The sequence below is a fragment of the Dama dama genome, chromosome X (genome assembly GCF_033118175.1).
Source record: "Dama dama isolate Ldn47 chromosome X, ASM3311817v1, whole genome shotgun sequence".
Classification (NCBI taxonomy): Eukaryota; Metazoa; Chordata; class Mammalia; order Artiodactyla; family Cervidae; genus Dama; species Dama dama.
In genome coordinates, this window is record NC_083714.1 from 87,935,609 (window position 1) to 87,960,546 (window position 24,938).

General features: G+C 38.0%; 1 long non-coding RNA gene across 1 annotated transcript; it reads left to right on the forward strand.

Moving 5' to 3' along the window:
* Positions 1-2,069: 2,069 nt before the first annotated feature.
* Positions 2,070-21,176, forward strand: LOC133051901 (uncharacterized). Its single transcript, XR_009691938.1, has 7 exons — positions 2,070-5,068; positions 6,489-6,577; positions 8,060-8,196; positions 9,370-9,579; positions 9,873-10,160; positions 12,620-12,750; positions 13,829-21,176. It is a non-coding gene; the product is annotated as an uncharacterized LOC133051901 (long non-coding RNA).
* The last annotated feature ends 3,762 nt before the right edge of the window (positions 21,177-24,938 follow it).

The following is a 24,938-nucleotide window of genomic DNA, read 5'->3' on the forward strand; positions in this document are numbered from 1 at the left end:
AGGCAAGAACACGAGTGGGTTGCCATTTCCTTCTCCAATGTGTGAAAGTGAAAAGTGAAAGTGAAGTCGCTCAGTCGTGTCCGACTCTTAGCGACCCCATGGACCGCAGCCTACCAGGCTCCTCCACCCATGGGATTTTCCAGGCAAGAGTACTGGAGTGGGGTGCCATTGCCTTCTCCGACAAGGCACCTTAAATGTGCTTAAATGCAGCTGTAGTCCCTTATGTTAACCTAGGATCCTATTCCCACCTAACTTCCTTTTCATGACTGTTGCTGCTGCTAAGTCACCTCAGTCATGTCTGACTCTGTGCGACCCCATAGACGGCAGCCCACCAGGCTCCCCCGTCCCTGGGATTCTCCAGGCAAGAACACTGGAGTGGGTTGCCATTTCCTTCTCCAATGCATGAAAGTGAAAAGTGAAAGTGAAGTCGCTCAGTCATGTCCGACTCTTAGCGACCCCATGGACTGCAGCCTACCAGGCTCCTCCTCCTCTAATCCCTCCTCCATGGGATTTTCCAGGCAAGAATACTGGAGTGGGGTGACATTGCCTTCTCCATTTCATCACTGTAGAGGGTACTTAACGACTGTTAATGCGTTTACTTGCCTATACAGTCTCATCTGTTGATCTAGATTCCCATGCCCTCCTACTCAATTTGCATTATAAAAGAGGGTACAAGAGATTGTTAACTTGCTTAAATGCAGCTACAGGCCCTTATGTTAACCTAGGATCCCATTCCCACCTGACTCCGTTTGCATCATCCCAGAGGCTACAAGGGACTTTCAATGTGTTTAAATGCAGGTAAAGTCCCTTATGTTAAAGTTCAAAGTCCATTCCCACCTAACTGCCTTTTTATCACTGCAGGGGGTACTTGGGACTGTTCATGGGACTGTACTTGCTTATCCAGCCTCATTTGTTGGTCTAGATTCCCATGCCCTTCTACTCAATTTGCATTATAAAAGAGGGTACAAGGGACTGTTAATGTGCTTAAATGCAGCTGCAGTCCTTCTAGGATCTCACCCTTCTCTTCTCACTTGTGTTACTTGTTGGTATTTGGGACAGAAAGGTGCTTAAATGCAACTGTGGTCCATTTTGTTAACCTAGGATCCCATGCCCTCTAACTCTTTTAACATTACCTGGGAGTGTATTTGGGACTGTAGAACTGCTTAATTGCAACTGTGGTCCCTTCTCTTAGTCTGGAGTCCATGCCCTCCAGCTTTGTTTTTATTACCACAGAAGGTACTTGGAACCTGTGAATGTGCCTAAATGCAGATGTGGTCCCTTTTGTTAGTTAGGATCCCAGGACTTCCTTTACATCTGTGAAGGCATTTGGGACTGTCAAGGTGATAACTGCTGCTGTGTTCCCTTCTGATGTCTAGGATCCTGTTCCCTCCTACTTTTTCCTTTGCGTTACACGGAAGGATGCTTAACTGTAGCTATGGTCCCTTCTGTTAGCCTAGTTTCCATTCCCTTTCTACTCCCTTTGCTTACCACAGAGGGTACTGACTACTGTGGTGCATCTCATCCTCTCACATTACACCTTAGGGTCCTGAATACTAAGGCCCTTCTTTTTGTGCATTTTAATGTGCAGTTGCATTTGTTCCTCTTCTTCTGCAGTGTATAAAGACTCCACTCATTTCCCTTGTATTCAGTGGTGGATGTCCTTTACTCAAGACCTTTGTACTAGAATAAAGTGAACCGTGACAATTCACCACCAATATATTCTTTCACTTCAGTCCCTTGTATTCTGTTTTATAAAAATATATATTAATCACCTCCATTGCTTTTTTCCTGGGAGTATTTACATGCAAAATTCCAGTGTTTAAGGTCCTTCTCTTTAAATTAATATCCCTCCCTTTTTGCATTATATCAGGGGATAGTAGTGACCCAAACTCTTTCTCTTGGGACTCAATGTGCATGTGCCCTCATGATAAGCTAATATATTGAGTTTTTAGTATTAAAGCAGGGACTACTGACTAGTTTTTCTTTTGGACAGTTAATGTGCAGAATTACACTAGAAACCTATCCCATTCCACCTCCTTTGCATCAGGAGTCCTAATCAACTGGCTGCTTCTTCTGTACAGTTTAAATGTGCATAATTTCAGTAGTCCATGCTCCCTTATGTTAGACTAGGATCCCATATCCTTGCCCTGTTTACATTACTGCTTCTGACTAGCTGAGATTCACTGTCTTGGACTGTTAATGTATGTACTTAGGTTTGCTCCTGTACCTGTACCTCAGGTAAGGACCCTCCCCATTCTATTTATGTTTCAGCAGGAGGTGCCTCCTATTTAAGATCTTACACACTATTGCAGTTAATGTGCACAATCTTAGTTGTCTTGTACACATTCTCAGTTGTCCACAGCTGTGCTTTTTAGATCAGGACCCTTTCACTTATTGAAGCACAGGTTAACTTACCACCTTAAAGCCCTTGTTCTGGGACTGTGACTATGTGTAATTACAATTGTCTATGGTCTTCTGAGTTAACTTGTCTCCCTGACTCTTTTCATCCTCTTTGCTTTACTGCGTGGGGTACTGTCCACTTAAAGCCCCTCTCTCAAATATGTGTAATGACAATTACATTATAGGGGCTTCATACTCCCTTTAAGATTCTTATATTTGTACAAGGTATATGATTTTAATTGACCACATCATGTCCCTTCAACATTAATTTACATAATTGCAACTTAGTTCATCTTATCCTGTTGCCTTCCCTTTCCTTAGCTTGTGAATGTGCATTCTTGTGCACTAGACAAGGACGCTCCCCCTCACTTCCTATGCCTTCCAGTAAGTTTGCCCATTGCTAAGACCTTTCCATTTGGACAATTAATGTGCAGAGTTGCACTTTCCCATAACCCTATTACTTCTAGGACTATTGTATCTCCTTTGTAATAGTGCAGGGGATACTGTTTCCCTGCCAAGATCCCTTACTGTTAATGTACATAATAGAAATTCTTGGCTTTATCAGTATACTTCAGTAATACTCCCTCAGTCAGCCATCATGACCTCAGCTCTTGGACAATTAATATGCACCAATAATATATCAAACGTATGATCTTTAGATAGGATCCCTGTACCCTCACTATGGATCAGGAGTACTGACTTAAGGCTTCTTTTTTTGACTCTGGGTGTGAATATTTATCTATACACCCTTCTATTAGAGTAGCACATCATTCCCTCATACTCCCTTTGCATTACTGCATGGGCTGCTGATGACACAAAACTTTTACTGGGACTGCTGATGAGCACAATGGCAGTTGGCAATGGGTTTTTCCTCCCTGGTCTTGTTAGGCAGGCACTCTCAGCTCCAATTTCTCATGGTATAATAAACTATAAACACTGCACTGTGCTATGAACTTGTCCATCAAAGGGTGACCCACATTCCCACTCCTTTTGCATTGGCTCCAATGTATCAAATTCCAAGTAATCATGGCCTTGCCCTTATCTTCCCTCTTCAAACCCCTTGCCTGCCCTTGGACCCTTCTTATGGATTTTTAACGTTCATAATTTCAGGTGTCCATCTATCCAGATAAGATTATGCTCCCTCACCCCTCCCACCCCTGCCCTGCCCATTTTTCACTGTTGCTGGGAAATGTTGACTGAGCAAAACTTTTCTCTTGGATTTACAATGTTAACAGTCCCAGATGTCATTGTTCTGCCCACTTTGAATTTCTATAATTCCCTGTTGCGCTTTCCTTGGTCCCACCCATCAGTCACGGACTCTTCCACTTCCTTCTTTGCGTTACTTCTGAATAGTGCTGACCACCCACAGCCCCTTCTGTGTTATTAACACAGTATTGATTGTCCCATTTTTTAGCCCATCAGCCCAAGATCTCCACACCATTTTGATGTTATATTTGTGCAGTATGGACTACCAAAAGCAGACCTGAACTAGGTGACTGGGCTTTCACTCCTTTTCCTGCATTTGTTAATGATCCCAGTTCCAATTATTGTTATACTCTGGGGACAGAACCGTTCCTGATCCCCTCTGTTACTGCTTTACTAGGCAAAATGCTCAAGGCAAGTCAGACCCAAGGGAACTGGATTGCTACCCTTTATTTTGGGTTTTCATTATATATAAATATCATTTGAAAATTGACTTCCCAGGAAGGAAGGTTAGCACTATCTGTGCATTCTTCCTTTCAAAGCAGATTGCCTGGCTATGTCTCTCCTTTCCTCTTGTATATTGCCACTTTATAGTGCCAATTGCCAGGATACAACCAAAAAGTTTTGGTTTTTTTTTAAATTTTTTAAGAAAGACATCTGGATTGCAGGGTGGAATTGATAACCTGGTCATTGAAATTTTGAAGTCGGTAAACCCATTTATATCATGTACCTGATGACCAGTGTCTCTCATTTTACTAAGGGTGGTGAGTCTGTGGATAGACTACTGTGACTTTGATATTTTAGTATATTACCAAAGGAGTTTTAGAGTGGAACTCTTAAGACCAGTGTCTTTGGGCTCTACCACTATTTTCAAACCATTCCTTATTTGGGCTTTACCAGTATTCACTTCTAGGAAAAACTACCTAAACTTCCTAATCGTTAAATTTCTTCATCTGGAGCTCCAATTAGTCCGTACTTATTTCAAGAAGATTGCTGTAAAAGGATAAAATGAGAGAACATGCTGAGGTGCTTTTGAAAACCATAGATCACTTTGTTTGATTAATTAATTACATTTTATGTACCCTGTTTAATTCTGCTATTTTAAAGTTACCTAAAGCACCACACTGAAGTGAGGACTTAGAAATGATGGAACCAGTTTCCCCATTTTATATGAAAAGAAAAATAAGCCAAGGTCTAATCAGTCTTTTGGATATAAATTTCAATAGTGAAAATGAATACAAATGAATAACATCCCAGCCTCTAGTGTATAAGGTGTTTGGCAGAGAATTATTTGATATGGAACTGCTGAAGCAAGTAACTATCACCACAGCAGTTCTTTGTAATCACTGAAAAAGGATACTGTTGTCTGAGAAGGATGTCAAAAGATCGGCCCAGCTCAGGGTGCAGTTTGCACTACTAGCTCCTTGGACAGCTGTAAGAAGAGTCTCTGGCTCTTTAGAATACTGTAAGTACTACTTTGTAGCTATTAAGTAATCTTTTCCCTGTTCCATTTTCTTTCTCTTAGATGCTACCCACACAAAAATTGGAGGGTCCTATAAGTCTCCTTCCATGTTTCTACCTCATCTGTAATTTATATATCACCATATGAGTTAACACAATTACAAAATTAATATTGTGTATCTGGCCCTATGCTAGACTATATTGAAGTGAGGGATTGAAATGCTATGGTCCTATATAATCTCATCCCCAATATGGTTATATTGTTTAAAAAGCTAATATAAGCACACTTGAAATAACTGTAGAACATAATAATCAAGTGCTGTCTTGTGTGAAGTATATGTTATAGAGTTTTAAAAAATGAGCACACTAGGGTTTGAAGTTGATAGGGTGAACTTAAGGAGGTGGGTTAACTTTTGTCTTTGGTCCAGGACATGATTACTATTACAGCCACCTGGGTAGTATAATTGGTTTATTTTAATGTCATTTGGTTTTTGCCTTTTTTGAACTCACGAAAAGTGATTAGAAATAACGCCTGGCCATTGTGTTTCGCTATATCCAGGCTGGCAAATTGTTGATTGTTTTAAGCTTGAGTTTTTCAAGCTCTAGGGATTGGGAGTATAAATCTGATATGTTAGAACTTTTTACGCTTCTTATTCTCTCTCTGCCCAAGAACAGATGAGAGTAGCCATGTCTTTTTAGTTTGAGAGATTTGTGGATCCTCTTTGGCAAGAGGGCAATAGAGAAATATGTTCTATAAGAAGACCATGACCTTCCCCTCTTCCCTTTCACATTTTTCAACAAATACTTTTATGAGCTAAAAAGATTAGCCTCTCTGGTGTAAAAAGAACAAATATCGAACTGAAAAAATATTAACATCAAATTTGAAAACTTTTTTTTTGTGTATGTCCATGTATCCCAGTAAGAGCAAGAAGAATTATATTAATGAGCTGGGCTTCTCTTACTGCCCATTTTAATTCATATCCATATTTCCTCACAGCTTGTTTCCCCCAGCCAGTGCCTAAAGATATTTGACTGACTGGAGGTAATATATGAATAGTCCTGAGCCTTCTTGTTTCTCAAACTGAAGTAATTTGTCAGGATGCAGCACCTTTTAAAGAAACAAGTTTTCTTGAGATCCTAAAGAGTAAATGTTTTGAGTAACACTGACTTAAGTTATTTGAAAAGTAAACATGGTTTCCATTTTCAAAATAGCTTTGTCAAAGATACAATATTTTATATAACATTTTAAATAATTTATATAGAACTTGGAGATCGTGTGAATATATCCACAAACCCCCAGGGTTCTTATCACCCCAATTTGAGAAACACTGGTCTGTGCTTCTGAAATCTTTTATTGTAGTTAATCAAGTTATCATTCAATACTAATATACAGCTATAACTATTCATTGGAATTTGTTTTAAAGGGATGAATTCTGAGCTGGTTCCCCCCACTCAAGAGGAAGTATGGATCAAGTTTAGGTGGACTGAAGCCTGCACTGGACAGCATCCAAAGGTGAATCTTGGAGTTGTATTTCAGTTCATTGCCTGAAATAAAATCTCTAGCAGTTGTAGAAAGGGATGCTCTGGGAATGTGGGCATCTTCAAACTCAAGATAATCCTTTTGCTAATTCAACAAATATTTATTAGACCAGGCACTGGAATAAATAGTAAAATCAAAGACATAGTTCCTATCCAGGAATCTGCTATCTCATGGTGGATACAGAAGTGAACAAATTATTATGGTGTTGGGCAATTTGATGAGTACCATAAAATTTTGGGGAAATTCTGTGGTTCATAGAGGAAGAAGAGTGGAGGAAAACACTGTTACTAAGCAAAGTGATCAGTTCAGTTCAGTCGCTCAGTCGTGTCCGACTTTTTGCGACCCCAAGCACGCCAAGCCTCCCTGTCCAACACCAACTCCCGGAGCCTACCCAAACTCATGTCCATCGAGTTGGTGATGCCAGCCAACCATCTCATCCTTTGTCTTCCCCTTCTCCTCCTGTCCTCAATCTTTCAGGGTCTTTTCAAATGAGTCAGCTCTTCACATCAGGTGGCCAAAGTATTAGAGTTTCAGCTTCAACATCAGTCCTTCCAATAAACACCCAGGACTGATCTCCTTTAGGATGGACTGGTTGGATTTCCTTGCAGTCCAAGGGACTCTCAAGAGTCTTCTCCAACACCACAGCTCAAAAGCATCAATTCTTCAACACTCAGCTTTCTTTATAGTCTAACTCTCACATCCATACCTGACTACTGGAAAAACCATAGCCTTGAATAGATGGACCTTTGTTGGCAAAGTAATGTCTATGCTTTTTAATATGCTGTCTAGGTTGGTCATAACTTTCCTTCCAGGGAGTGAACGTCTAGGATTTGTTTGATGTTATAATAGATCCTTATAATGTGGTAATTCTTGATCAGGGATCTGGAAGCCATTGCTGGTTCTTTCCACACTATATCATAACATAAAAAATACTTTCAAGATTGCAAACCTGACTTAGACCTTCTTCAGTGACCTTCTATCCTATAGTAAGGGCAGGTAACTAATTATTAAAAATGATCAAGGCAATTATACTTCCAGGCAGCAGTAGCTACTCCTCTGCTGCTTTGCATCTTGAAGTATTTTTAGCACCTTTAGGCCACAAACTTAGACAGCCCTTAAGGTGGCTATTGCTTTGACTCATACTTTCATTTAGCTCTTTTTTCTATACTTGCTTAGTTCTTCTGTGATACTGCGAGTGCTGGCCATTACAGGAACTTAGGGAGACAACAAGCTAGAGATGAAAGACAGGAGATACCTATATCTAATACTTCAGGTTAATGCTTCTTAGTGGGTTTTTGTTGTTGTTGTTGTTGTTGTTGTTGAGGTTTTCTCAGCATTTAAAAAAATTTATTTATTTTTTTAATTGAAGGATAATTGCTTTACAGAATTCAGTTGTTTTCTGTCAAATCTCACCATGAATATTATATTGAGCCCTGCCCTGTCTTTCTTCTCAAGGACATTCCAAGCATATCAAACCTGAGAACTGCAAGCAACTTTAAGAAGCTCCATATTCAGCAGGTCTTTCCTTTTGAGAATCTGGATAAGCTCCAACCAATCTAATAGGATGGCTTGCAGTTTCCCTGGAGAAAGAGGTAGTGTAAGGAGCTTATTGTGTGAATTCTGTCTTTGGGTTTAAAGGCTTTAACTTCCTATAGGTCTCCTTTTAAAAATAGAACATGAGCCAATTTTCATCAATTTCTATACATTTTTTTTTCTTTTTGAGTGTAAGAGTAGAATAATAGAGACCCAAGGGCCTGTGTAAGCTACATTATTGGATCCTTGTTTTTCCTTTTGCATAGATTTGCTTAGTTGTTGTAATAACTGGGGTTTTATGTGCCTGTAGCAATTCTTGATTTTTTTAATATCCTGGTACTTTGGTGGTACCTCATTTATATAAGCTATTCAAGAACTGTACCATGTAGATTGAGGAGAAAACAATTCTGTTTACCTTGGCAATGCTCCAACATCTTACTGCTTAGTTTACAAATTATTAATAAAAGAAGGGAATGCTACAAAACTAGGTGAGAGAGACGTGCTTTTGTTGAGATGGATTGCTCAATTCTTACAATAGTACTTTATAAAAGAAGCCTGAGGCAACGTCTTACAGAATTCACATGGTCAGACCACATTGGAATTCTTCTCAAGTGGCTTGATGGCTCTCTTGATAGAGAAAGCTAGCTCCTCCTTTTGTTATTTTCAATCCCTTAATTTCTTGATGTCTACTTTATTTTTTGAGAACACAAGGACATTAAAAATCCATGCTCTCAAGTAGGGTCCCCAACCTCCAGGATCTAATGCCTGGTGATCTGAGGTAGAGCTGATGTAATAATAATATAAATAAAGTGCACAACAAAATGTAATGTACTTGAATCATCCCAAAATCATTTCCGCAACCCTGGACCACGGAAAAATTGTCTTCCATGAAACTGGTCCTGGTGCCAGAAAAGTTAGGGACCACTGCTCTAGAGGATTATTCATCAGTAGAGACTGGTGACTAAAACAAAATATGGGAATTTTGGTAATTATTCAGCTCTAAATTGCTCTTGGAAATGAGGGGAAGTACAGGGAATGGAGCTTGAAAGAATAGAGGAATTTGCATGTTGCTAGGCTGGTAGCTATTAATAGAATATAAAGTTCTAAATCTCCAGTCCTTACTCTGAAGAAAAGGGTAGATATAGTTTAATTTAACCCCTAGTTACTCTTTGGGACAGACTTTCGCAGTATACTGCATTTCAGTAATTATTTTTCTTTTATCTCTTTTCCAGATCTACCTCAAAAGAATAGGCCTGTTGCTTTACAGTGTTAGTGACCCATTCCCTTTGACGATTCCTAGGTGGAGATGGGGCATGAGGATCCTCCAGGGGAAAGACTCACTACCACTGAGCAACAACTCTAGGCCATGAGGTTCTACCAAGATTCTTTCCTGGGCCCCGTTAAGAAGGTGAAGTCTCAAGACAAACACCACACATCCAGAGGTGGGTAAACTGTCCCTAAAAGCGTAATAAACAGTCTTTAATTTCTTGTTTTTCAGTATACATTGCACTTAGCTTTTCATTTAGACTGTTTTAGTCATTGTCATCTATGTCTGCTTTGGTAAAAAAAAAAAAACAAAAAAAAACCTGCCTCCTAATTAACCAGGGAAGTAACTGAGTGTGACATGGGTTAGAATGACGATGTGAAGAAAATAGCAGGCTGCATTAGTTAGGGTGTTTAGGATGGGACTGTAGTATGTGGTAGAGGCTTACAGCTAAGTTTTTCTTTCTTTTAGGGGAACATGGATGATGACTGACACATCTGTGACACTGATCAAAGTCTCCCTTGAGGCCCTGTCGGAGAACTTTGCCAATCATTTACATACTTCAAGATGCCTTGGGAAAGCTGTGCGACAAAACAAAAAACAAGCTGTTTGAGAAGATAAAACAGAGATTTATCTTTTTATGCTCTGCCTGATAATTGACAGAAGCTTCACAGCTATGAATGGGAATGTGATTAGAAGTGGCACAAAGTTGTCTATCATCAGACTGGATCTAAAGGACTAGCACACTGTGTACTCTAGGTCAGTGATGAGAGAGGATGGTTAGGGGGATGCAGGTTGGGAGGTAGAGGTAACTGTTCAGTGTAGAAAGTCCTGATTGTATAGGCTTTGTACAGATTACTATCCAATTAAAGGAATAAGGTTGTGATTGATGATGTTGTTTCCAGAGCCTCACCAAGTGTTATTCAGTTCAGTTCAGTCGCTCAGTCGTGTTCAACGCTTTGCGACCCCATAAACTGCAGCACACCAGGCCTCCCTGTCCATCACCAACTCCTGGAGTTTACTAAAACTCATGTCCATTGACTTGGTGATGCCATCCAACCATCTCATCCTCTGTCATCCCCTTCTCCTCCTGCCTTCAATCTTTCCCAACATCAGGGTCTTTTCAAATGAGTCAGCTCTTCGCATGAGGTGGCCAAAGTATTGGAGTTTCAGCTTCAACATCAGTCCTTACAATGAACACCCAGGAATGATTTCCTTTAGGATGGACTGGTTGGATCTCCTTGCAGTCCAAGGGACTCTCAAGAGTCTTCTCCAACACCACAGTTCAAAAGCATCAAACTTTGGTGCTCAGCTTTCTCTATAGTCCAACACTCACATCCATAGATGACCACTGGAAAAACCATAGCCTTGACTAGATGCACCTTTGTTGACAAAGTAATGTCTCTACTTTTTAATATGCTGTCTAGGTTGGTCATAACTTTCCTTCCAAGGAGTAAGCGTCTTTTAATTTCATGGCTGCAATCACCAGCTGCAGTGATTTTGGAGCCCCCCAAAATAAAGTCAGCCACTGTTTCCACTGTATCCCCATCTATTTGCCATGAAGTGATGGGACCGTATGCCATGATCTTAGTTTTCTAAATGTTGAGCTTTAAGCCAACTTTTTCACTCTCCTCTTTCACTTTCCTCAAGAGGCTCTTTAGTTCTTTGCTTTCTGCCATGAGGGTGGTGTCATCTGCATATCTGAGGTTATTGATTTCTCCCAGCAATCTTGATTCCAGCTTGTGCTTCATCCAGCCCAGCATTTTTCATGATGTACTCTGCATATAAGTTAAATCAGCAGGGTGACAATATACAGCCTTGACTTACTCCTTTTCCTATTTGGAACCAGTCTGTTGTTCCATGGCCAGTTCTAACTGTTGCTTCTTGACCTGCATACAGGTTTCTCAAGAGGTAGGTCAGGTGCTCTGGTATTCCCATCTCTTTCAGAATTTTCCACAGTTTATTGTGATTCACACAGCCAAAGACTTTGGCATAGTCCATAAAGCAGAAATAGATGTTTTTCTTGAACTATCTTGCTTTTTCAATGATCCAGCGAATGTTTCCAATTTGATCTCTGGTTCCTCTGCCTTTTTTAAAGCCAGCTTGAACATCTGGAAGTTCACGGTTCACGTATTGCTGAAGCCTGGCTTGGAGAATTTTGGGCATTACTTTACTAGCATGTGAGATGATTGCAACTGTGCAGTAGTTTGAGCATTCTTTGGCATTGCCTTTCTTTGGACTTAGAATGAAAACTGACCTTTTCTAGTCCTGTGGCTACTGCTGAGTATTCCAAATTTGCTGACATATTGAGTGCAGCACTGTCACAGCATCATCTTTTAGGATTAGAAATAGCTCAACTGGAATTCCATCACCTCCACTAGCTTTGTACGTAGTGATACTTCCTAAGGCCCACTTGACTTCACATCCAGGATGTCTGGCTCTAGGTTAGTGATCACACCATCATGATTATCTGGGTCATGAAGATCTTTTTTGTATAGTTCTTCTGTGTATTCTTGCCACCTCTTAATATCTTCTGCTTCTGTTAGGTCCATACTATTTCTGTCCTTTATTGAGCCCATCTTTGCATGAAATGTTCCCTTGGTATCTCTAATTTTCTTGAAGACATCTCTAATCTCTCCTATTCTCTTGTTTTCCTCTATTTCTTTGCATTGATCGCTGAGGAAGGTTTTCTTATCTCTCCTTGCTATTCTTTGGAACTCTGCATTCACGTGGGTATAGCTTTCCTTTTCTCCTTTGCTTTTCTTTTCACGGCTATTTATAAGGCCTCAGCCATTTTGCTTTTTTGCATTTCTTGGGGATGGTCTTGATCCCTGTCTCCTGTACAATGTCACAAACCTCCATCCATAGTTCATCAGGCACTCTGTCCATTAGATCTAGTCCCTTAAATCTATTTCTCACTTCCACTGTATAATCATAAGGGATTTGATTTAGGTCATACCTGAATGGTCTAGTGGTTTTCCCTGAGTGTTATTAGGCAAGACATTTTCCTGTTTATGCCATAGTTTCCTATTCTGTTGAATGAAGCAGTTATATTAGTTTTATCTCTAAGAATCGAAAAGTGTCAACTTTATATTTTTCTCAGCTCTGTAGAGACAGTTTCTGTAGCTCATTAATTTGGATATTCCCATAACTCTAACACAGTACTCAGTTAATACTTCATGGCATTTACATGGTTTCTTTCTTGTTTTCTTTTGTAGCTCGTGGTTGTTTCCTTCATATTTGCCAAATCATTATCTTTCCCTGAAGCAGTGCAAAGAGCAAGAAATGTGAACACACCAAGGAAGATCAACATGCCTGGCATGCTAGCATTTTAGAATACCAAAGTGAAGTAAGTTGTTGTTGGTGTAATCCTATGAGGATTACTTTAGAGCTAATGGCTGTTTGATGGAGGTTTGTGTTGGATGACGTATAATGATCTATGGTGGAAGAGGTGCTGAATGTGAGATGGGAGGATGATCAGTAACCTACATTAACAGTTGGTTTCACTAAAGCAACTCAAAAGATAATATAGTCTGTGTACCAGTTGTGTCATAGGGTAATTTAGTTTCACCTTGTCTGTTTATCTCTTCTACATAGATCTTTTGCCACCCTTAGAGGCCTAAACATAGAAACTTAAGCCAAAAACGTTTTTGTTTTTTGCTGAAAGGCTGGCCTCTCTCACTCTTGTCAGCAAATCTGCAGTTAGGATTTAATATTAAAGAAAACCTAGTCCCTGAAGCAGCCACTATAATCATCAAAAGTATAAAAATCAAGTCAATTTTATAAAGGAATGGGGAAAGGTGAAGATATAAAATGAGAGGACTAACTAGGTGCTCTCTAAAGGCCCTTTACTATGTATAATATTCACTTATGTGTGGCACCTTATTTGGCTGTCTTGGAAATCTTGGGAAAGTTGTAACAGAATGTTGAGGCACATATTCTGTGTTTACCTCTGCCACTCACTACGTGAACAACCTTTTGGCAATTTAGAGTCTGATTAGACTTGTCTGTTTGTGAAGCTTAAATGAAATAATTTATGTAAAGTGCTTAGCACAGTGCCTAGTACATGGTAGGTAAAAGGTAACCTAAGAAGTTCATTTGACACAATACAAGTGACCACTGATACCATCTAGTAGCACAGAGTTGATGTGGTTTGGTTCTATGTAAAAAATTCCCAAATTAAAAGTTTGTAAGTAGAAGAGTATCTGTGCTGGTGGTAATTGTTGCTATTATAATTATTATTGCTAGTAGTAATATAAATAGTATGGACACTAATAACAGATTATTGCAATTATTAATGAACTTTTTTGTTTTCTTCTCTTTGTGATGCTTCTTGTGCTTATCATGCTCGTCACTGTATTTTGTCTCTTCTGTTTCTTACCCTCTTCTACGAATGTCTGCCTTTGCTTATCTTTTAAACTCATAAGTGTGTATTTGTTTGCTTGTCTATTTCTTCTCTGAATGTCTTTGGTCTTTCTTGTCTAAAGTATGTCTTACCCATTTCCATGATTCTCTTGCTGGTTTCTTCTCTGTGTATCTTTGTCTCATTTACTTTTTCATACTCAGGAGTGGTCTGTGTCTTGTCTTAGATGTCTCTCTCTAGTTTTCTTCATTTTGTTACTGATTCTCCTTGCTCTGCTAGATCTAGCTCTTCTTTCACTGTTTTCTTTGAGCCTCTTGGGTTGTGTGTGCCTTTTGCTCATTTCTTGCTATGCCTGCCTCTCTTCTTTTTCTCTTTGTGAATTCTGTCACCTGTTCCCCTTGTTGGTTTGACATTTCACCTTTTCTGATACTGGCTACCCTTCTGCTGTTTCTACTCTTTATCTTGCGTATTTCTCTTTTCTACATGTTCTTTGTGTCTTTCTTCGGCCATTTTCTCTTTTTTTCCCCATGCTTTGTGTGCCCCAGTGTCTCTTTGTTCTTTGTGATTTTCAATTTCAGCATTCATCTCTGTTCTCCTGATTCTTCTCTTCTTTTGCCTTTCTATTCACTTTTGAGTATTTCTTGAGTCTATGTCTCCCCCTCTTTGATTTCATGCAATTCTCTCTCCTGCATGTTTTTTTGTGCATGTGTGTGTGTACTCTTGTGTGTGTTTGTAAAGGGGTCTCCTAACCCCTTCCAGTAGGTGCAGAGTGTCAATTATCAAAATAAGCATGGCAGAGCTGTTCCTTATGCCAGACCGCCCTGTGAGATGATCCAAAACCAACAGAAGGTCCAAATGTCTAGACTGGAGTTGGATTGAAGACTCAAGTCTCAGTGAGACAGAAGGCCAAAGACTCAGGATGGGATTAAAAAACCTTGACTTGAAGACTTGTGACCCAAAAGATGGAAGTAACCAAGCACACATAAAGACCCAGGACTCAAACCTATCTATATAAGACAGAAGGCCCAAGAGAGACAGATATTTCAAGACTAAATTAGATGGGAAACTGGAGGTTCATGACAGAGATACCAGGAAGGAAAGAAGCCCCAGGACCAAAGGAAATTCCAAGATGAGAATCTTAAACCCCAGCTCTTCTCTATTGCTCTTTTCCTTACTCTTGGACATTTTTAGTTCTCCCTTCCTTCTTCTCATGTCTCCATTTAAATCTACTTCTTTTGAAATATCCTTTTTGATGTTGCTGTTACCTTTAAAAAAAAAACACATATCTTTAGATCAGTAATATTATGCTTTGGCCTGTTTTTATTACAGTTTTGAGCTACTTATTAATTTTTGAAGTTTTAAACTTCCATTTCTCTTCACCTCCTCTCCACTTGAGAGGGACACATAGCTGACATTATATTTCAGTCCCCTCTTTCCTCAGCAGCTCTAGGCTGATGAGAGAAGGAAAGTATCAGGTTCAGTTACTGAGGGGAAACAAAGTGCCAAACTATCTAGAGAAAATGTGAAGAGATGCTCCAGGCCAATGAGAAGAATTAGATAAGAAATACACAGATGTGCCAGTTTGCTGAGAATTGCCAGCCAGCAACATCTTACTTATTTGAGCTTGAGTGATCAGGATACCTGAGGTTTGGGGTTCTTACTGATGGTTATGAAGGAGGATTGGACCTAACACATAGTGAGGCCCCAAGGAAGGAGCATGAACTCCCTGTTCATAGTAGTGGCCTAATAATGTAGTAAGCTGCATCAATTCTGTCCCTGGGTTTAATACCCACCTCTAGGCTTAAAGGTGAGAAAATTTGGGAATATTTAGCAGGCTTAATCCTTTCCTTGATTTTTTTCCTCTTACCATAAATAAAGATAATTTTAGTGATAATATATATGAAAGCACTATAAAACACAGAAAAAAAGAAAGGCATTCTCATTAATAATGTATTGGCACCCATACACAGCTAACATTTGAAAATGCGTTGTCAGTTGCGAAGCATTACGTAAATCAAGGGTTATCACACCCTTTTTGTAAAGGGTCAGATGGCAATTATTTTATACTTTGCAGGCCATATGGTCTCTCTTTGCTTTTTTTTTAAAAAGTAAATATGATCTGTGGGCCACAGTTTATCACCCCTGATGTAATTGCCAGGGACTGTGTGCTGAACGATATTAATTTCTTTGTGCCTGTCCCTGTATGCACTAAGGATGCAGTGATTACTTATGGTCATATCCAGGTGATATGAAGAAAAATATGTGAATGTGAGTTATAAACTATTATGCACTTTAAAAGCTTGTCACAATTTTCAGAGTTGATGAATGAACATTGATTACATGGTATATATATTTCTAGGCACTGTATATACAAAGAACAAAAGCGTGAATAAAGTGCTTTCTCAAAAGTATGTATTACTGTACAGATATTAGGAATTAAGTCTATGATAAATGAGCAATTCATATATATGTGGCCACTGTGTTTCTGTGGCTATGGTGATTTTGAGTAAAGACGTAGTATTCCAAGTCACAGAAAACATTGTTCAGTCGCTAAGTCGTGTCTGACTCTTTGTGACCCCATGAACTGCAGCATGCCAGGCTTCCAAACCCTTAAACTATAAAGTATACTGTAAACACAAGGGATTTAAGCTATTGTGATTACTTATAATGTGCCAGATAACATCCTGGGCTCTACAGATGTCAAAGGAAAAAAATGTTCTTATTATAGAATAATTAAAATTTTTAGGCAGTACATTTTAAAGTGCTTTGTACTAAAGCACTGTATAAATATCAATGGGCTATATGTTCATGAATGAATGAATAAGTATTAATTTCCTTATATATGCCAGCTATTGTTTCAGGTACTGTGAAATCCAAGACAATGCTCCCAAGTAATAAGAGGGATGTTTATGTCCTATACTACTTAGATATAAGGAATTAGATATTATGTATTTTAGTCAATAAATACTTTACTGGTCATGTTGAACCAAGTTATTACCAGTATATTTTCCAGGGTAACAGGAAAATGTAATGAATGAGATTGAGCTTTCTAACTATAAAATACTACATAAATATAAAACATTAGGTGTTTTCTCTGTGAACAAAACTTACGTGAGACAGACATTTGTGTGTGTTAGTCGTTCAATCGTGTCTGACTCTTGTGACCCAATGGACTGTAACCCACCAGACTCCTCTCTCCGTGGATTTTTCCACACAAGAATACTGAAGTGGGTTGTCATTCCCTTCTCCAGGGGATCTTCCTGACCCAGAAAGTGAACTGAGGTCTCCTGTATTGCGGGCAGATTCTTTACCATCTGAGCCACAGATTCTCATTGTGTGCTTGACCGACTATGAGAAAGGTAGTATAAATAGTTATATAAACTGAGAGTTTAAATACTCGGTAAGTGAATGGGTCATTAATATCAGTTGCCTACTATGTGAACTCACTGTTATAGGCACTAAAGAGACACACAAATTTATCATTTTATTGTGCCTGCAGCTGAGAATAAGCAATATATATGTTAGTATTTTGTGAACTCTAAAGCACCATATAAGTGTAACTATTGATTTCCTCAGTTGGTATGCCTAATACTAGGCTTACAAAATTGTATCATAGTTATTATACCATGAAAAAAGTCAGAAAAAATTTGAGCAAGGATTGTTAATTATTGAACACTCCAAATATGATACATAAAGGACTAAATGTCTGATGAATGCAAGACTGGATGATAATTATGTGCCAGTCTCCTTGATAAGCATAAAAGATATGAAGATAATGCATCTTTATTGTGTTCTGGGCAGCAGAAGGTAATGTATAAAATCAATTTGTAGGTCTTAAACTGGCATACATATATAAGCCATATCTGCTGAATGAACATTGATTACTTTTTCTTATTCCAAGAGATAGCAACTAGGGATGCAAAAATTCATTGTCATTATTGTTGAACCTGCAACAGAGATCTGTGTAAATTTTACAAAGCTTACTGTTCTATACAGATCTAAAGAATTAACTGTTGGCTTAATGAATGGTTACTGATTACTTTCCATCTATAAAGCTCAGAACTGTGTATGCTCTAGGATATAAAAATGACTCTCCTTATCAGATGGAGTAAATAACATGTGTGGTAATCCAGACTAAAAGTTACTTAACCATTGCTTAGCTTATTTGATGATAAAAAACATGGGCAGAATGGAATTGTGCAAGGCAGTATGCTGAATGCTGAGCTAGGTGGAAAGATAAAATCCAGACCAGAAGCCACTTGCTCCCTGGTTTGACTGAAGGAATGAAATTTTTTTGTTTCTTTGTTTAAAGAGCAAGATGTTGTCATTCTCCTTTGATTTTTTAAATGCTGAATGCTGAAGATGGAGGTGAATTCGATCCACTCTGGCCTGGCATAGAGACATTGAAAGAGTAAAAAATGGTTCAGGTTGGCTTTTAGATTAATTTGATGAACAGCATCTTTTATATAAAATACATCATTCTAGGTCCTGAGCATAAGAGAAGTGAAAGGGGCCTAGTCTAAAGGACTTTAGATAGACCAAAGATCATAGCTGAAGATCCAAAAACATCTTTGAGTTTTGAGTAAATATTTGAGTTCCTGTTCTCTAGATCCTATTCCTGTTCCTTGAATTCTTGTTCCGGTTTTCTTGGTTAAGTCTGGTCCAGAAAACCTATTAATTTGCCTTGAAAATTAAAAAAAAAATAGAAAAAAAATATGGTTCTTTCAATGTAAAATGAAGATATTTTTCTTGGCTCTAGAAAATATCAATGTCATGTGCTCATTGACCTAGATTGAAGCCAGGAGATTGTTAAAAAGGCCTCAGGGTTTGTCCTTTAATTCATTAATATTCTGTTTTTATTATAGTTAAATGGGTAAGATGAGAATTAAGATTATTATGGCATAGAGCCAGGAAGACAATAAAAAAGATCCTTCCTAAATTTTCCATATTTTGTAAAGTATTCACTTGAGTGAAGTACTGTTCATAAGTGCTGAGGAGAATAAAGAGGTTTAAAAGACCTAGACCAGAATATAATTTCACTAGTTCATGGAGGACACACAAGAACAAATTTAATAGGAGATTGCAGTTCTTTCATTAGTTGAGAAAACTAAAGTAGCTGTGATGTTAAGATACTGAGATGGAATGATTAAACAGATCACCTTCTCTTTGGCATGTTTTGTAGAGAAGGAATAAGAAAGCTTTTCAGTTATTCATACAAACATTGAAGAAGGTGATGCTAAATGAAATAGATGTGGTAAAAAGGTAATTGTCTTGGAGATGCAGTTAAAAAAAAACCAGGAAATGGAGTGAAACTTCATTGAATGAGTGTGCATTGTGCTAATTCCTAGACAGAAAACAAAAAAGATCTTGACTGAAAGACACTTACTTGACTTGGAAACTGGTATGTAAGAGAAAAGGTTATTGTTAATTAATTTTTAAAATTTATTCATTCATTCTACAAGTATGTTTGAATGCCTATTGTGTATAAGCTCCTTAGCTGGGTTCTAGCTAGGTTCTCTAGCTAGCCCCCGGAGACATGAGAAAATGAATGCCTTCCCGGAGAACTTAAAATGCCGTTTGGCCTGTTTTCTGATTAGGGCTATGGCTTACTTCCTCAATAATATTGTGTGGTTTAATTCTGACTCCATCTTCAACCACTCTGGCCACTACAATAAGCAGGGGTTTTTACTGAGCTTGCTCCTTAAGTTGCAGGGTCCTTCCTTATAATAAAACACTTCCGTTTTCCTAACCCATCCCTCATGAAAAATGGTTGTGACCATAGTAGGCCAAAAGAGGGATGAGAAGCAACTGATTTCCAAACCTCGGTCTCATTGGTACCAACCTTGAAGAACCACTCATACTCAAATCACAATTGGTTTTGAAACACACTTACAGTTTTGTCTATGACAAACATACACTGCCCAAGTCTTTTTAAAAAACAATCCTCTAATATTACTTAGCAAGTTTGGAGATGGAGACATGATTTGTGTTTTGCAACAACAGCTTCTCAACTTACAACTTAGAAATCTTTTCCTTTTCACTATCAAAACCTGCTTAAGATAAGACTTGAAAATAGCCTAACAATTTTACCATGCTTAAATCTTAAGAATAATAGAAATTGAAAGTATTTGGCAAATGTTGGAGGGAAAAATCTACATCTAGGACCAAATGGGCTTTGGCCTTTTCTATTTTTAAATCACTCACAGAGGGTGGGATAGGAGGAAGAGTGAAAGAAAAGGCCAAGCCTGATTCTAAAAATGGGTTGGTCTTAAAAGCATTGCTACCTCCAGATCTAACTTGGGGATTGCTGTTTTTAGTGTAATTCAATTTTAATAACTGGTCACTGTTAAAATGAAGACAAAGCTTTTGTCCCTACTCATTTCTAAAAGTGTTTCAAGTGCTCGGGCATGGTGCATTGGGAAGACCCAGAGGGATTGGGTAGAGAGGGAGGTGGGAGGGAGGATCGGGATGGGGAATACATGTAAATCCATGGCTGATTCATGTCAATGTATGACAAAACCCACTACAATATTGTAAAGTAATTAACCTCCAACTAATAAAAATAAATGGAAAAAAAAAAAAGAAATAATTTTTGGCTTAATGGCTATCAGTTAAGCCTGGGGTTATATAATTATGGAATTTATTAAATCTATGTGACCTCTCCATCATAAGGTAGTCTTAAAGCTAAAGTCAGTCCACCACAAAGAAAGAAGACTTTATCGTTCACTATAATTCATACATACTTTCAAAGCATCTAAACTTTGAAGTTTACATGGCAAGACAACAATACCATCTGTAAATATAGAAGGAAATAGAAGAATGGCAGGGGATAGTTGCTGGAGGGAGCAAATTTGAAGGGGATTTGGGGTAATGTTTGTAGTTTTTGCTTTATACATTTTTATTTAGGCATAAGGTATATCTGATATTAATAATGTTTGGTGTTTAATATGTACTATTAGCTGGATTCAGTAACTCCCCTTTCTCCAGGTAGGGATGAGAGATGCATTATTGGAAAGGAGAAAGTAACAATCTTCATTTAACAGTTTTTGGCATCCCAAGGCCACCACTACTGATGAACAAAAATAATAGAACATTCTGTCATCTGATTTTTGTGGCATAAATGAAGTTGTGAACAAATTTTTTTTTTTCTTAAGAAAAAGAAACAGCTTTGCATCTACCCGTTTACCTTAAAGGGATCTATGCCAAAATGCTCTGATGAATGGAAGACACACTTGGACTTGTGAACTGATGTGAAACATATAATATCTGAACCTTGGTTGTTTAGAAGATTGAAAAGTCTTGTTCAGTTCAGATGACCACCAAAAAAGCAACCTAAAGCTGTCTATATGTCACAACTGAGACAAATTGGGGAGTTTGTTGTTTAATGTCAAATAAAAATGTACTGTTCGAAAGCTTTGTTTTTGATGCTAAAACAAGTTCTACCTCACTGTCTTTTCCTAACCACACTAGTTACCTCAGTTTTTAAAAAAAATTATCTTAACCACCCAGCTTGGGTAAGTGATTTGAGGTCTCATTTTTTCCCCCTAGCTTCAGTTGCTTTGGTTAGAAATTCTGAGAAGCACAGAGCCAATTTTAAAGATGTGCGAAGCAAAAAAAAAAAAAAATATTGAAGAACAAAGGCGGGATAGGAATAGGGCATAGAAATTTTAAGGCTGTGGGAAGTAGGATGTATCCAGGAAGGTAATCACTGTAATTAAAGTAACAGGTCCAATCCTTGAGTAGCTGAAGGGATCTTTGATGTTCTTAAAATTAAATACCAAAATGTTAGATTGGTGACTTCAGAGGCATATGACCCCATGCAGTGTTTATAGGCAAGAGTTTCTACTCCTTTGTTGGCATTTTATGCCATTCTTAATTTGGCTAGAGACAGTGCACAGCTCCCTCTTACAGAACTCAATCACCAAGTTTTTTCACCATCAAAGGTTTTTTTTTTTTTTTAAACATGTCCATCTTTGGAATAAGACTTGCTGGAATAATGGCCAGTGTAGAGGAAATAAACCTGTAAGGGAACTCACGGAAGAGGCTGCAAGATTTAGGATAGTACGGCATGGAAGGAATCTGTTATCAGGCAGGGGCTCTCATATCCTAGAGTTCCAAAACAGATGTTAATCTGGTGGGGAGGTCTGCACATTATGTGATGGGCTGATTGATCAGATACCAATACCAAGCAACCTTTAGTTGCTTCTGTGATCCTTGCCTATATTCCAGTCCTTTGTCATCTTAGTGTTTGCACCTATTCTGTCAAGTGCTCTCGATTTCCTAATGTCTCTGAAACATCACATTCTCACTTTTATTAAATTAGTCTGTGATGTGATTTCTAAGGTACACGAAGGCTTTATTTCTCAAGCCTGTATCTCCCTTTATTGGTAGCTGATGTCTGATGTTCCATTATCTGGAGTTGAGTTTCTGATTCTTTAATATATGATAAAGCAGGAACAGTTTTTCTTTTTTTATCTGCTCAGAAACAACAGTGCCTTGCCCATATGAGATGCTCAACAAATACCTGTTGAATTATACTTAAACTTCAGGACCCTCTACGAGAGTAAACATGATATTCCATACCTAAGGCAAGAACAACTAATAACATCTCTCCTAATCCATAGCAGATGGTATTAAAAGAATCCTAATATTCCTTCTATGCCTAGTCCCAGGAGACTGCTGGTTGCCCATCAAAATATATTCTCCCCTTGTTTAACATGTGTTTGCTAAGCTAGACTACATTTCTCAGCTTCCTTTGTAGTTATGTGTTGCCAGATGATTATAATCAATGAAAAGTGAATGCAAATGATGGGTGCCATTTATGGGCCTGGTTTAGGGTATGTTCCCCTCTACCTTCTCACCACCTACAAACTAGACAATGGCTATCCACCTTCAACCTTTCAGATGACGAATCATTCCTTATGAGATGGAAGTACAATGACTTGAGAAAAAAGGAAGTTGCCCTTCTGCTCTGAACTTTTTAAATTGAGAATGTCATGTCCCAATGACAGGAAATACTATTTATTTAAACATTGAATTGTTGATTTTCATTCTTACAGTAGTCTATTCTTTTCTCCATAACTCAAAACAACAGGATGCAGCACCACAATCCTTTACACAGCATTTCATATAATTGCTACTAGTAATAAACTTTCAGTTATGACCTCAAAAAAATTTCTGTTTTGTTCCTCACCCTACTGTCTTTAAGATACATAAGATTTTAGTTGTGCTGTTGAGGCCTACTGCTAAGTTTTCCACTTTGTTTCCCAACAAAATCAGTAATTTCAGAACTCAGCTGTGGTAACTTTTACAGGTTATAGATCTACCATCAAGTTGTTGTCCATGATATGCAAAGGGGAAGCAAATGGTTTTATGTTCATCAAGCCATAGACTTGGTACTGCTTAACATAATTAAACCTTCCAAATATCTTCAGTAAGCCCATAATTAAAACAGTCAGATGGATCACCACCTTCAAATAAACAAAGCCAAAAGGGAAAATGAGGTTGAGTAGTACATTTAAGAAATGTTTATTTAATCCTTACTAAATGTTAGTGTTAGGCACTCGTGAATAAAACTCTAATAGACATTGTCCCTGACCAAAGGTAACTTAAAATCTATTAGAGGAGACCAGACAAGAACCAAGGAAATTTAAACATAGTTATACATTGTGATAAGAACATTAATAAGAAATAGGGTGCAGTGATAAGTGAGAGGGGCATATTTACTTTAGAAAAGGTGGTTAAGAGAAGGAATATATGAAAAGGTCATACTTAAAGACAAACCTCAGGATAAAGAAGTCAGTCCAAAGGGAATGGATTGTACTTGCCAGGTAAGGTAATTAAACTACAATCAGCAAACTACAGGTCATGGGTCAACTCTGCTCTGTTTTATATATATATATATGTGTGTGTGTGTATACACACATATATATACACACACAATGGCCTGAATCCTAAGAGTGGTTTGTACACCTTTAGATAGAAGGAAAAAAATGAATATTTTGATATATATGAAGTTCAAATATCGGTGTCCATATATAAAGTTATTTTTGGATACAGCCAAAGTAATTAGTGTTGTCTATAGTTTCTTGATGTTAAAATAGCATAGTTGAATACTTGTAACTGAAACCATATGACACAAGTTTAAAATAATTGGTATCTGGCTTTTTACAAAGAATTCTTGCCAACCCTTGTGCTAGACTATAGAAAGTAAGGAGGATAATGGCATGAGATACAGTTGGAAAGGTAAGAAAGAACAAGATCATGCAAGACCTTATATGAAAGAGAGAGAGGAGATGAGTAAATTAGTTTGAAATGTATTAATTAAAAAAACTTGCTGTACAATGTGAAACCACTGAAAGTTAGGTAGCAAAGGAGTATCTACATTTTAGGAAGATTATTATGACATTTGATTTTCAATCATAATGTAGAAGATAGTTAAAAACCATCAGGCCCATTGTAACAACTATAGAAAACCTAAGCAAATAAAACACAGACATCGAGAATTCCTAGATTCCATATAAGACATAGCAGGCTGGAAAAGATATTACTCTCACAATAACAGTAAGAAAAAGCCAAAAAAAAAAAAAAGAAAAGAAAAAGCCAGATAAACTATAAAATCATAACTTGAATCCATTAGAGAGCTGAGATTACAGGGCAAACAATTAGCCTGATTTTTTTAGGAAAGATGTGTGCATTCTGGAGAGAACATGAGCTCTGGCTGACCTCTGCCAATGGAAAGAAAATGAGATATCCTTATAAGCAGGTTATAGGAATTTGACTAAAAGTTTCAACAAATTTCTAAATGTGGGTTAGTATGAAACTATAGACCCCCTGGGAGCCACAGACAGAGGGTAAATTCATAACATTGCAGGTTCTTTCCTGTAGACTTCTTTGAGAGCTTATGAGAATAATTAGGGAATGGACAAGAGAGTGAAAATAACCAACCTTGGGTAAAAGATTGGAAGAGAGTAGCAGACATGTTTATGTGAATGGTATGAAGCCCCACCAAAACCACTCCCAATAAGAAAGAAAAGTCTTTGTGACTCTAAGAAAGGAGAGTAAACTATTGCTTTTAGGTGACCCAAAGCAACTGCAGAAAGAAAAATTTTCTACTCCTGAAGAGGGCCAAGAAATGCTCCTAGGACCAAAGCACTAGAGATTTTCCCTACCAC